Raw genomic sequence first — 14,442 nt, 5'->3', positions numbered from 1 at the left:
CCAACAACCATTCTTGCCTTCCTAATTGCCACCGCTGGCCCCTCTTCTCCAGGCCCTAATCACAGCAAGTTTCCTGCCTCGCACACATGTTTCCGGCCCCTTCTTTAGTTCCATTTTTCTCCATCCAATCAAACAGAAATGTAGCCAAATTAAAGTTTTCTTATGCCTCGTTGCTTGATTAATGCAGAGTTTTAAACCACCTAAACTGTGTGTGTTGTAAAGAGCCAGCCGTCGCTCACTTGGGAGCCTCTAATGGTGACTGTCTTAGAGAAAGGCCAAAGACTTTCCTGCCGTCATCAGATGCCGTCAGTCTTCAGGGGCCTATATGATGCATAAACCCCGTGACCCACGAGTTCCTTGACTGTGTTGTCTGCAATCAAATTAGCCTATTCGACATCACTTTTTCAAAAAATATTTTATTTAATTCTTTTAGAATTTCATACATTTATTTTGCTTATATCTATCCAACACTTCTCCCCCCAACTCTTTCCAAATCCACTTTCATCTCCCTGTGTCTCCCCAACTTCATGTCTTTTTTTTTTTTAAGAGTAAAGAGAAAAAATTTTATTTGGTGAAGGCAAACATCCAGAAGAGATCAGATGTGACAAGGGAACCTGGGAGGGGCCACAGAGAGATCTCACACTGGGCAAGGCACAGGCTCACGATCTGGAAATGTCCTCAGCCATTCAGCACCATCTGGACAAGCTCTTCACAGCTGATACAACCGTTGCGGCCCTGGGGACCTGCCACCAGCATCTCTATTTCTTTCTCTGTCATCTCTCCCAGTGTGACAAGGACATGCCAGATTTCAGCACCCATAATGGTACCGTTCCCTTCCTTGTCAGACACATGAAGGTCTTCAACATAGTCCTCCTAAGTCCCTTGGTCCTTGTTCTTGGCCACAGTCTGTAGCATGGGCAGGAAGTGCTCAAAGTCCAACACCTTCACACTCATCTCATCCCTCTTGGAGTTCCCCAGGACCTTGAGCACCTCGCATTGGTAGAGTTCTGGCCCAAGGCCCACATCATGTCCCCACATTGGCTATATGGGATTTTGCCATCACCTGATCGGTCAAACAGCCAGAAAGTTTTCTTGAATCCTGCAGTCTGATCCTCGGTGAAGTCACACATCTTGGCTGCTCAGCTCTGCAGGACCTTTTCCAGCAGTGATACATGTCTTCTTTTTTTTAAGCAACCTATTGACTCAAATTTGTACAGCCCACCTGCTCTGCCTGGGTGTGTGTGTGTGTGTGTGTGTGTGTGTGTGTGTGTGTGTGTGTGTGTGTGTCTGTTGCCGGAAGATGTTTCTTTCATAAAGTTCAAGTTAACTTGTGCCTTATTTTTCTGAAAGTTGCTTGGAAAGTACATAATTGAAACAAAGGTAAGTGGATCCGCCTGATGACGCTTTGAAATCCTGACCCACCACTCTAATGATACGGAGGTTCAAGACTGGGATTGTAGATTGAGAACACTGCAAGGTCAATACTAAAAGCAGTCATTTCTAAATCTTACAATGTTCACACCTCTTTGGCATATACATTTTTATATGTTATAATTTTGTTGACTTAGTTTTATCACAGCTAGTTAAGAGCATATTCTGATACTGCCACCTGGCAAATAAATCAGAAATCTCTAATGAGTCACCCTGATTGAGTTGGGTCACTGGCAAATATTGCCTGCAATTCATTTTCAACATCCTGAACTACTGCAGAGATTCCATAAATATGGTACTCATAAGTTCCTGACCAAGACAATATAGCCTAGAGCTTTGACCCACCACCACCACCTGCAGTGACTTCAGAGCTTTCATTCCAAGAGCACTGACTCCACAGCATGAAGTAGCTTGAGAGCCAGAGACAACCCACCCCTCCATGTGGATGGTAGCCTCCCCCTCAGGCCAGCTTACTAAGGGCAGCAGTCATGGCTTCAGTTTGAGTTTTACTCCTAGGCTTCTCCATAAACTGCTTCTACCCTCGGGCAAACTGTTGCTGCAGCTTCATGTATTGTAGGTGTCCAAAATCTTGGCTGTTATGTTACATCTCCTTGGGCTATGAATACCCTGAGATAATCACTATGGCACCCAAAGCTATTAAGACAACACTGAGACAGTTACCGTCAGTGGGGTTCACTTCTGGAAGGAGCAGGAGGAAGGGTCAAGAGCATAGAAATGGCGGAGAGATGCCCACTGATGGGAGCTACTGGTACATGGCTACAGTGCATTCCGTGGTTATGCATTAACCACTGACACCATTATTCTGGACACACGCTCTCAAAAATTCTTTTTCCCCAACAATGTGAAGCCTCTCCAACAGACAATCCAAAATCTCACAGTTAGTGATCTGACCTGATTCTAGAATTTCTAGATGCTACACAACCAACAATTCCCCCCTGCTATCCTGCAAACTATACCTAAGGTAATGTTTCTCGGACCTTTGGTAGACTGCCTTAGAAAGGTGCCTCCCCTCCCATGTTTCTTCTCTACTTTCTGCTGTGAACACTGTCCTGTGCGTAACTGCTATTTATCCAACCTCGCCTAAGCACAACCTGTAACCACCTCCCCCATTCCTGCCTTGTGGCTTCCCTGCTGCTTCCAAGATACGGAATTCCACAAAAGCCTTTCTTGGAGGCCATAGAAGTCTCACTCATGTGATTGTTGTTCTTGGCTATTATCATAGCTAAATCTGGGATCAGCTAAGAGACATGCTTCTGGGTGGGTCTGTGAGAGTGTTTCCTGGGAGGATTAGCTAAAGGGGGAGACCCTCCCTGAAAGTAGGCAGAACCTTCTGGTGGCAGCTGAGACATAGAGATCTGTCTTTCACCTCCCACTTGTAACTGTAGAATCCGTCTACTCTGCCGCGGCTGCCATAGTCACTGCTATCAGGGCTGTTCTTACTGCAGCCGTCACCATCGTCTCCAAATGTCAGAACCCAGCTTCTTTGGCTTTTCCATGTGAACTGAAGACTAGGGACTCTGCAGGAATTCTCCGGCTCAACTGAGCTGGATTGGCATTGTTTAGACACTCAGTCTTGTATATTGAGCAGCTTCTGAGTTCCCAGTCTCTGCAGTATGCAGACAGACATTGTGGGACTATGTGGCCTGTACTGTGCAAGCAAGGTCTCAGTCTTCCTAATGCTGAGTGAGACCCTTTAATACAGCTCCTCATGTTGTTGTGACCCCCCCAACTATAAAATAATTTTGTTGCCGCTTCATAACTGTAATTATTTGCTGCTGCTATGATCTGTAATGTAAGTATCTGGAACACAGGATATGTGAGTGAGTCCTGTGGGAGTCACCACCCAATGGCTGTTGACCACTGGTGTAAGCTAATACAATTTGTACTCTCTCATTTTTGCCCTCTGGAGAATCCTGACTCATACAACCCAGAAGGGCAAAAGAATAAAGCTGTGAGGGCAGACTTCAGATTATGTGGGGATTGGAGTGGATTCAGACCTTCCCTGCTCTCCCCAGGGCTCCTCTTCTCGCCTGCATACTATCCCAGGACACACGTTATCTGTTATCTGGGTTTCTCAGTAGACAGCCCTGGGATTTAAGTGCTTTATGTACTATCGCACTGATTGGCGAGCTCAGCAACGTTTACTGGCTTATCGTCTTTCCTTGATGGACTCCTGCTGTCTCTCCACTCTGGCTCCTGGGTTCATTAACACATTTTAATAGGGCCTGAAAGGGACGGCTAGCATGCTAATATTTCAATTTCTTTTTTCTAAGGAACACGAGGCCAGGATAATATATAATAGATCCCCGACAGTTCCATTAACAAAAGTCAGCAGAGAACCGGACAAATAAAACAGTTCCTATGTTGGAAAAGAAACCAACAAGAAACAGAGAAGTCAGCGAAACACGGCCCATATCATATTCTGCTGGCCAAGGCGTCACTTGGTCAACTGCTCAGAAGTTTGTTAGTTCTGCATATGAATAGACTTCCCTTGTGTGCTGTCTTCTCTGGAGTGGACCTGGGGAAGAATGTCATTTCTGGGGTCTGAACTTCCTAAGAGTGTGATTCCTGCATCCTTGGGATTATCCTACAGTCTACAGACTGCAGCAGGCTCTTTCCTTCCCCCGGGTTATTTTGGCAGTGCAGATAGGTCACTTACAAATCTAGCATCCTGCTGGCCTATTTTCTTTGGGTCTATGTGATTATGGGTAATTCCATAGTCTGGTGCTGAAGCCAACTCTGTCCACCCACAGATTCACAGTTCTAGGCAATACTGGGTCCTAGAAGCATCTCTGTGTGTTCTGCCCATCTCACAGCCACAGTGCCCTGCACCTTGAAGCAAGTCGAGAAAAATGCCTTTATGGATGCAGGCCCTGGTAGAGCATCCCTCCTGTTTACACTGCTCCATGGGTGTCTTCACACTGGCACCTGTGTCTGTGTCAGCCAAGAGCACTTAGCAGGAGTGACTTGGAAGAAGACTGATCCCATTTTTTATTGTTTGCTTAACCTGCTCCCCCCCCCACGCCACTTCCTGCCTTTATTCTTACTAACTGTGACTTGATAAAGAAAGAATGACTTTTCTGTGCTACAAGGATTCCAGATTAGATCAGCGGACTCTCTGACTCTAGTTCTCCCGAACTCTTCTCTTTTTTTGTATATTTCATATCATAATCTGTAAGGCAATCTGCCAGCTTGAACTTAAAAATGTATTCCACGCTGAAACACTTCTTGCCCCACTGAGCACCAGCCTTACATGTCCCAGTGAATCCACAGCCATCTCCTCTGAAGGTCTAAATAGAATGATGCCATTCTTGTGCTTCTGGCTCTCTAGTGTGGTCTAAGAAAGAGAGAGATCAGTTCGTAAAATTCTTGTGATAAAAGCATGAAGACCCAAGCGCAGGTTCTCTGACGCTCTCACAAAAAGTCCAGCATGGAAGCATACCTGTGTTCCCAGCACCGGGGTTTATGTGCAGAGACAAGCATATCCCTGGAGCTTACAGGCTAATCAGCCTAGGCAAATTGATAAACTTCAGTTTCGGTGAGAGACCATTCTCAAAATACAAGGTCAGGAGCAATTGCTCAAGATATCCAGCCCAAATCACTGTTCTCCACATAAACCCACATAGAAATATGTATGCATGAACAGGATGCATGCTAACACACACACACACACACACACACACACACACACACACCCCTAAACAAGGCCTCTCAAGTGACCCATCATCACAATTTAAACTGACTCTCATGTCTGCCACTTCATTTTAAATCTCCCCATCTACTCTGTCCCTTCTCTGGTCACACAGCAGCAGCACCTCCTTGTATTTCATCTGAGTTCCTGCCTCAGGGAATTTACACCTGCTGAGATCTCTACCCAGGAAGTTTCCCCAGACATCCTGCTGTCTAATTTTTTCCCTCTTAGCCTACTCAATGTTTAATGACTTGTTACAGACTGATTGAAGTGATTTGTTCTCTAGCAGCATCTCTAAGCAGATTGTCACATGTAGTCCCCTGTAGGCAGGGCTCTGCCTGCTGTGTTTCCCTAGATGAAGGCTAGACCCAACAGAGTAGGCACTGAATAAGCTCTCTGACAGGCATTCACCACTGACCCTGTCTCTGTACAGTCTACATCTAGGATTCCCTCCTAGGCTCTTAATGCAACAACTTCAAATTCTAGCAAGGCACCAAAAGCAAAACCTGAATACATGTAACTCTTGTTTGTGCAAAACAAAGGTTGTCAGCTTGTGTCTCTGGAATAAGATCCAGCTAGGCCCCTCTTAAAACATCTCCATTCAGCAAATCTCCCATTGCAGTGTGGATTCATAGTACTATTACCAAATGCTGGTACCAAAACTCAAAACTATCGCCATGCTTTGGGCTGCAAGCTACAGAAAGCCAGAACCAAGCTATGCTGAACAGTGAATAAAATTTATTTATGGAAATTTTTCTTAAAAATTAAGGAAAATAAAAGACTTATAGTAGTTTGAATATTATCAGCCTCCATGAGCTTATGGGGAGTAGCACTATTAGGAGGTGTGACTTTATTGGAGTAGGAATGGCCTTGTTGGAGGAAGTGTGTCACTGTGGGGGTGGGCATTTGAGGTCTCCTATGTTCAAGCTACACCCAGTAATACAGATCACTTCCTGTTGCCTGTGGGTCAAGATGTAAGAACTCTCAGCTCCTTCTCCAGCATTATGTCTGCTGTCTGCCTGCATGCTGCCTTGCTTCCAGCCATAATGTGTGGGTTTTTTTTTTTTTTTGAGACAAGGTTTCTCTGTAGCTTTGGAGCCTGTCCTGGAACTAGCTCTTGTAGACCAAGCCGGCCTCGAACTCACAGAGATCCACCTGCCTCTGTCTCCCAAGTGCTGGGATTAAAGGTGTGCGCCACCACCGCTCGGTTCCTGCCATAATGTTAATGGACTAAAACCTCTGAAACTATGAGTGAGCCCCAATTAAATGTTCCCCTTTATAAGAGTTGCGGTGATCGTGATATCTCTTCACAGCAATGAAAACCCTAACTAAGACAGGGATGGAGAGATATCTTATCATTTAAGAGAGCTTACTGATTTTCCAGAAAATGACCAGTACTCACAAATGGTGGCACACAACCATGTATTCAAATACAAAGCCAAATGAAAAAATAAATCAATCCCAGTAGCTAAATTAAAGATTGTAAAGTGGGGGCTGAGCTTTGGATGGGACTTCTAAACCACCACCATCACTCCCAGGAGGCAGGGAGCACCCAGCAGAAGAAGGGGCAGAATGAATCTGAAGGGAGAAATGCTGTAAACAAATGTCCTCTGGACATGGCGTGGCTGTTACACCTATAAAGGCACAGCTGCTGTGGTGACTGTCTAAGACCTTCCCCAAATCAAGAATTAAATAGCATAGTATGTGGTGGGGAGGGGGTAATCTCCCAATGCCACATCCCTAGTGTGGAGCTAATGGCAGTTGATGGCTGTTAGGAAAAAGTCTCTTTTCTTTAGGGGGTATTGACAGGGTGACCATGCCCCACTGGGTAACCCTAAACACCTGTTCATGGGCAGCGCTGATTGGATGGAGTGAGATGAAGATGGGAAATATGCCAGGGAGTGGCTTAGGGAGAGCCCGAGGAAGAAATGAGGAAACGCTAGAAATGAATATGACCTGCATATATTGTATACATATATGCTCATACATATGGACTTTCAAACAATAACAAAATAGAATAGAAAGCACAATTCTGGAAATGTGGTATTCCACAAGGAACAAGGAAAGGTACCCATGGGTTTTAGGCTCCTGTTTAGACAGGGTAAGGAGATGATGAGGGCACAGCTTGCTTGCTTAGAGTATTCCAGCTCCATTCCCAACCCTTTCTGAGAGTCTCCGGAATTTAAAGGAGCACCTCCATCACTAGCAGCGTTACTCCCATTGTGAGAAAAATCCTTCCAATCACTTGATGAAGACTTGATTTCCAAATACAAGAACTAGCCTTTTTTTTTCTTTTATTTTTTTTCTCTTTCTTTTCTTTTTTTTTTTTTTCTAAGAGAAAGTCCTATGCCTTGAAATTTAGGGTTTCCCGGAAGGATCCGTATATAGGCTTGAGAAAGCTGATAAGCTCTCTCTGTGGGGCACTCATTCTCCACATCTGTCCCCAGGCCATATTCAAGGGCAACTATAGTTAACTGCTTCTTTAAACTGAGAGGACCCAACTTATAATTTAGACAGCAACAGCTGTCTAGAAAGAACTGTTCTACAGTTCAGCTGTTTGAGCCCATCCTCTGCATTTACAGCCATCTGACACTGGGCGAATTTAAATAAGAGGAACTGACCTCTGAACAAGAGTCTGTCTGTGTCCGCTCCAGCCTGAGGTGTTTGAAAAAAAAAAAAATGGTAAGATCAAATAACTCTCTGGTGTGAAATCAACCAAATCAGCATTCATTTTCCATGCATAATTAATGAAATAATTTCTGCAGTTTATTCTAAATGATGGGATAAGAGAAAGAACTAGAGAAGAGATATTTGACCAATTAAATGTAAAATAATCGCTACTGGAGCAAATCAATGTAGTTATCAGAGAAGAAGTTGCTCTTCCATGGTATTTGGAGAAAAGTGAGATGGGAGGAATCACTAAGGTGCTCATGGGAATAAAGACACACGTACAGAAACCCCACACACACAAAACTGTTACTCTTGCTGTTCAACTAGGAACTGCTCTGGGAGTGGGGGAGCGGCACAAATGATTACCCCTAAAGAAATCATAGAACGGAGGACTAATCCAGACAAACTAGCTTGTGTTGTCCCCCTGCTTCCTGGGCTGGGGAAACATTTATCTGAGTCATGCTGCCAATCCCTGTAACATGTCTCCTTGAGGCCAGTCTAGTTTCAGCCACTCTTCAATGTCATAAAATGGGGAGAGACTTGTCATGCAACACTTTATCAATGCATGTTCTTCTGGTGATGAGTGCAGTGTGTGGAGGTTTTGGAAAGTGTCATATAGCAGTATCTGTCATTTACACACAAGCAGTGAATTCAGTACATAAATAAGGCTCTTGACAGTAGGCTTCCGTGTGGGCTCTACCTTGTTATAGGTATTCAGGTGTGTGCAGGTGCATGTGAAAACCAGAAGACAGCCTTGTGCGTCAATCCTCAGAAACTACACACCATCGGTTTTTGGGTTTTGTTGGTTTTGTTCTTCTTTTTAGTTTTGTTTTGGGTTTTATTTGTTTGTTTTGAGGCAGGGTCTCTCACTAGGCTGGGGATGACTAATTAGCTTGGGATGATTGTCAAAGACCAACCTTGACAAAAATACCTTGGTGTGGGAGGCCCTTTTGTCTGTGTGTTGCTTTTCTTGGTTAATGAATAAAGAAACTACCTTGGCCTATTGATAGAACAGGACTTAGGTAGGCGGGGAAGATGGAAATAAATGCTGGGAGAAAGAAGGGTGGATTCAGGGAGAAGCCATGGAGCCACCAAAGACAGATGCTGGGAATTTTACCCAGTAAGCACAGTCTTGTGGCAATACACAGATTAATAAAAATGGTTAAACTAAGATGTAAGAGTTAGCCAATAAGAAGTCAGAGCTAATGGGCCAACCAGTGATTTAATGAATACAGTTTCTGTGTAATTATTTCAGTTCCGGATGGCCAGGACAAACAAGCAGGCCCTCCTCCAACAATATCTCTTGTCAGGGTAGCGGCATGGGGATTTAGAAATATAGTAAAGAATATGAAGATGTGAATGAAAATAATAGAATGGATAAACATATAGGATAGTATCAGGAGGGAGTTCCAGTGAGTCCTGAAATTCACCTGTGTTTAATTTCCAACTGCTTAAAATACCCCTGACCCCAAAAGGTAGGAGTAAGACAAAAAACTACATTAACATGATACAAGAAAATGAACATACCAATTGAAACTCATGGGTTACCTTCACAGTTAAACATTCTGTTGCTAGAACAAAACAAGTCAGCCCTTACACCCTATACCAGAACATTCTGTAGGCAAACCACTCCCTGGGTGGAATCTCAAATTATCTCTTTAAGGGAATTGAAACTTAGTTAGATCCTTAGACTTTTGTTTAAGGTAGGAATGAATCTACTTCTCTATTCTTGTAGTACAAGGTATAACTATTAGCCACACCTATTGGCAATAACCTTGAGAGAGCAGAACTCTTTGGTCTACACCTAGGTGGTATCTTTATTTGAGGCAGAAACACAATAACCTTGAAGGAATAGAGATAGCACCAACTCTGTGACCTCTGGTCAACGTGGAAATAGGCTTACAATTTCGGGCCTCCACAGATGACTGGCTCAGTCCTAGGGAGTCCCCTCCTCCCACCCTCCAAATCTCTGAGTCCCTAGACCTAGGATTACAAGCTTGAGATGGTTCTTTATGATTGAAGTCAGATCCTGTGGTTCTAAAGCAAACACTTTAATAACCGAGCTATCCCCACAGCACCATAGCTAGTTATTGAGCAGAGAAACAGCAGATGAACGGATCTTTCTCCTGTGTGTTCTTTGGGGACTGGCCGTTCCTAGAAGGACTCTACAAAGAAGCAGGTACTTAAAATGAAAACAGTGGGCTGGCAAGAGAGGTCGATGGGAAAAACTGCTTCAGCTGAGATTGTGCCCTGCATTCTATTGGTGGGACTAACATGGTAGGAAAAAGCCACCTCCCGCGTGTTGCCCTCTGACTTCTACACATATACAATGGCCCACTTCTCTCTCTTCCTATCAATAAATGGTAAACAAAAATTCTTGCTTGGTTTGTTTTATTTATGTGAGTGGTTCAATCAACGAGTATTTAATAAACACTTTAAATGTGTGTGATATTCTCCTTATACATGCACTATTAAAACATGTAGCCAGGAGATTAGACCAAGGGAGAGGACTTTGTCAGAGCACAGGGCAATGGGGAAGCAGGAGGTACTGTTGAGACTTTAAGACGATAGGACCTGACGATAGGGACTGGGGCAAAGGTGCTTCAGGGAGACTGTGAAAGATAACAAAATTAAACACAAAGAAAAAAATGGCTCTGGGAAAAACAAATCTAGTCTCAGTCCATTGCCCCGGCTGTGCTGCTGAATTCCAAAAGAAAACAGGATTAGACGGGCTATGTGTCCAATACTGTCATATCCATTTTAGAGATTAAAGCAAACCTGGAATGATGACCTTCCCAACTCTGTGAAATATGAATTGCATTTAGTCCATATTACACAAACAGAAATGACTGTCAATTTCTGGTTTCTTTGGTAAACACACTCTTATCTGGAGATCATACTTTGGTAGCTTGGTTATCTTTGTCCTAATCAAATCCAAATCACCAATAGCTCTCTTTAGTTTTGCATCATCAGCTTTAGAACAAAAGTACTAGACCTGAAAAGGTTGGACGCCCAAAGTCAAATGTTTTCAACACCGACTGCAAGCATAATCTGGAGTTTTTAATTGCTGAAGACTTTGGCTACTCCTTCTCTGCAGCAATGGAAAGAATGCTACTCAGGCCAACCACAAGAAGCTTAAGAGCTATGGTCCCTGCTGCATCTGCATTCTTGGGTCTGTCCGGTAGCAAGAGAGGCTGTCCCAGTTCTCACTGACTGCCTAGGTCTAAGGGCCTCTCCCAAGGGTGTGAAGGCAGAGAGGTGAGTCAGCCTCCACCCCAGAGCTTCTGGAAACATCTACCATTTGAGGAATGAGGAACTGGGTGCCCACAGGGCATGAGATCAGCTACTTTTAGGGGCACAGTGACTGTTGGCCTCGATGAACTCTTAGGAGAAGGACACCCGATTTCTATGTTGTCTCTGAAATGCTGGCCCCACGGGGCTGATTGGAGACACATTTTCCCAAGGACCCTCCAAGGGAAAGAATTGCTTGTTTTCCACAAACACAGATAGTTTTAGGATGTTGTCTTTCCCAAACAGCTACCTTCCCTCAGAAGTCAGATTTGTTCTGAGGTATCGTGGTTCAGATCTTCAGATAATAAGATGTCTCCTTTAAGAGAGACGTCTACTCTGTTTTATTGTTCAGGTATTGAGGTGGAAATAATTTTGTAGCTATCTGACTATGTTTAAAGGTTTTCATATTTCATAAATTATTACTTTGGGCATAGATCGTGTATCATCAGCTTCAGGCTGTTCACATGCACGTGAAATATCAAGGAGTTCTTCAGATTGTGAGATGTTCTTGTTCTGACTGTAAATGAGGGAATGGATGATGAATCAGAAAAAAATAAGGAAAAGAAAAAGCATACATAACCTGTCAACTTTTGTGGCTGTGTGTATGTGTATTTACCTGTGTTTGTATGTTTGAGAGCATATGGGGGCCACAAGATAACCTCTCGCCCACTGTTCGCTTTTACTTGTTTGTTGGTTTTATTCGAGACAGGGTTTTTCACTGGTCTAGAGCCCCAAGGGTCTGCCTGTCCACTCCTTCTCAGTGCTGAGATTAAAAGTGCAGGCCACCATACCCAGTGTTGCCACTCTTACCCGCTGGTGAGATCTGCATTGAATCCCGCATGTTGCAATCCTTACCTTCTGGCAAGATCTGCCTGCCGGTGCAATACTGGCAAGTCTGTTTATGGGAGTGAACAATCACTCTCTTGATTTACTCTGAGGCTTGTTCCACAGGAAGAAAGTCATGCCCGATACTGTACACGTGATCAAAATCTCTGTCTAAGGGTATCCTAGGCATCACTGGAGGACACTGGTGCTGTGCAGGATGCTGAGAGAAGGAGACCGAATGCTCAACCTTAGAGCAACCCTCACTCGGTGAGGCTCAGGGAACATCCTAGAACAGAGAGTATAAAGAAAGAATCAAAGAATGAGAAGGGGCACTCTGAACGACTGTCCTGAGGACGAGCCATGGCTGGTGTGCGCATCAACCTACAGCATCTACAGTTAGTGTGCAAAATACAGACATCCAAAGTACAGAGTGGGAAGAGGAGGGGCTTTCAAGGCCTCTCCTCTAGCGGGGGAGCAGTTGATAACTGTTGGGGCAGGGAAGCTCACTTTTCTCTGAAAGTATGGCCATAGGTAAGTTGCCCACCCCAGCGGGTGACCCCTATCTCCATATGCATGGGTCCTCATTAGCTGAAGTCAGTAAATAAACAAATAAAGGAGGATATAATGTGTAGGGGGTGATGAGGGTTCTGGGGAGAGTTGAAGGGGGTATGGATGGATTTGATTAAGATACATTGTATATATGTATGAAATTTTCAAAGAATAAACAAAAATAGTATATAAAAAAGAACCTAGTATTTTCCTATTAAAATTAGTTTCATGCATTATCCCTGTTTCTAGCCTTCTGGTGTCGCTCTCGTTAACTTTTCCCATCATGCTGAGTATTCCCATTTGTATGACGCCATCTTTGTCGATGTTTACAAATGACTTTTGACTCCATAGTCAAATGGTTTTTGACCTCCCTACTCCCTTTGAGATTTTCTAATAAGACAGCAAGAAACAAATGGTTGCAAACAGGAAAAATGCCTCCCCCCCTCATCAGTTGCAGAGGTTCAGCAGTCCAAGATCAGGGTGCCGGGTACATTACTGCTACTGCCTGAGGAGGGCCTGCCTCCCAGTTCACTAGTAACCATCTTCTCTGTCCTCTCAGGGTGATTCCAGAATTCTCTTCTACGGATGAGGACTCATCTTGTGTCACCTGGTCATCGCCTAAGTCCTCCCTCCAACTACCATGACTCTGGGGTCAGGTGGAAGAGAGGCACAGCATCCAGTCCTTCACAATGACTCTGTGTTTATTAACCGGTTGTCCTTTCTGCAAACATGCAGAATCAGGTAGATACAGTTCTGAGTCAAGCCTGTGTAAGCAATCATTTGGCCAAAGCCAAGGTGTTCGGAAAGAAAGAAAAGCAGTGGTAGAATTCTTAGGACAGAAATGGTTTGATAGAAGTAGTAGTCACTTCTCCCAATCTGTCTGGTGGTAGTGGCAAGCACTGTGCTGTGGCTTTTGCTAAATGCAGTTTGCCTGGGTTCACGTACAACCATGAGAGTAAGGCTAACAAAAAAAAAATGGAGGAAAAAGAAGGAAGAAAGGAAGGGGAGAAGGAAGGAAAGGGAAGAGAAGGGAAGAAAAGAGGGAAAGGAAGGGGAAAGAGAAAAAGAAGGGAGGGGAAAGGGAAGAAGGATGGGAAGGGAAGGGAAGGAAGAAAGCAGAGAGGAGGAAGGGAAAGAGGGGAGGCAACATAGAAGAGGGAAGGAGCAGGGAGTCAGCTCTTGCACTCTGAAGGTAGGGCATGAGCAAACAACTCAATCAAATTAGGGGGCAGGAGGTGCCAAGACTGGAGACAAGGCTCTTCTAGGCACCGGTTGGTAGGCAGCCCTGTGGCGATGCCTGGTGCTGATCTGGCCTTGGCCAGGACAGTGTCTGCCGAATAACTAGGCTGACCCCAGAGCCAAGACCAGCAGCCCTGCTGCTGAAGACGCCCCAGGGATCGGTTCTGCTGACTCAGATCTTTCCTTGGGAATTTAGAAAACAAATGCCGGTCTGAGAAGTGGGGCCACTGGGTGTCTATTAGGAAAGCAGGGCAGTTTGTCTCTCTGTTGTGTTGTTTTCATACAATGAATTCAGTTCACTCTGGGGCCCCGGCCGCATGATAGGTACAGAGCTAACTCCCTTTGGAAGAAATTTCCCTGGGTTGGGGTTGGGGGTTGTCCAGCAGGTCCAGAGAAACGAAAAACTGAGGGGAAAAAAGGATAATAAGGAAGAAAAATGCATTTAGGCATATATTTCTAAATGAAATACAGATGTGAACAAATTTCCATGCCAGCTAGTCTGCTGTGGAAGAACAGGAGGAGCTCAAGGTAAACGACCAAGAAAATGACTCATCTGGGCAGGAATAAGGAAAGAGATCAAGTGTTCCTGAATTATTAGTAACTCAAAATTCCAGCCACATGCAGCGGCTTCAAAGCGGCACTCTGCAAGTTCTGACCTCTGGTGAATGCCTGACCCAGCGATGACTTTGGGTAACCAGAGCCAGGATATTCTGGGGAATGTTTAA

General features: G+C 44.4%; 1 pseudogene; it reads right to left on the bottom strand.

Annotated features, from left to right (window-relative positions):
• Positions 1–678: 678 nt before the first annotated feature.
• On the bottom strand, positions 679–1,158 carry LOC125403757 (myosin light polypeptide 6 pseudogene; annotated as a pseudogene).
• Between the last annotated feature and the right edge of the window lie 13,284 nt (positions 1,159–14,442).

The sequence above is a fragment of the Myodes glareolus genome, chromosome 5 (assembly GCF_982192425.1).
Source record: "Myodes glareolus chromosome 5, mMyoGla1.1, whole genome shotgun sequence".
Classification (NCBI taxonomy): domain Eukaryota; kingdom Metazoa; phylum Chordata; class Mammalia; order Rodentia; family Cricetidae; genus Myodes; species Myodes glareolus.
This window is presented reverse-complemented; position numbering and strand designations above follow the sequence as displayed.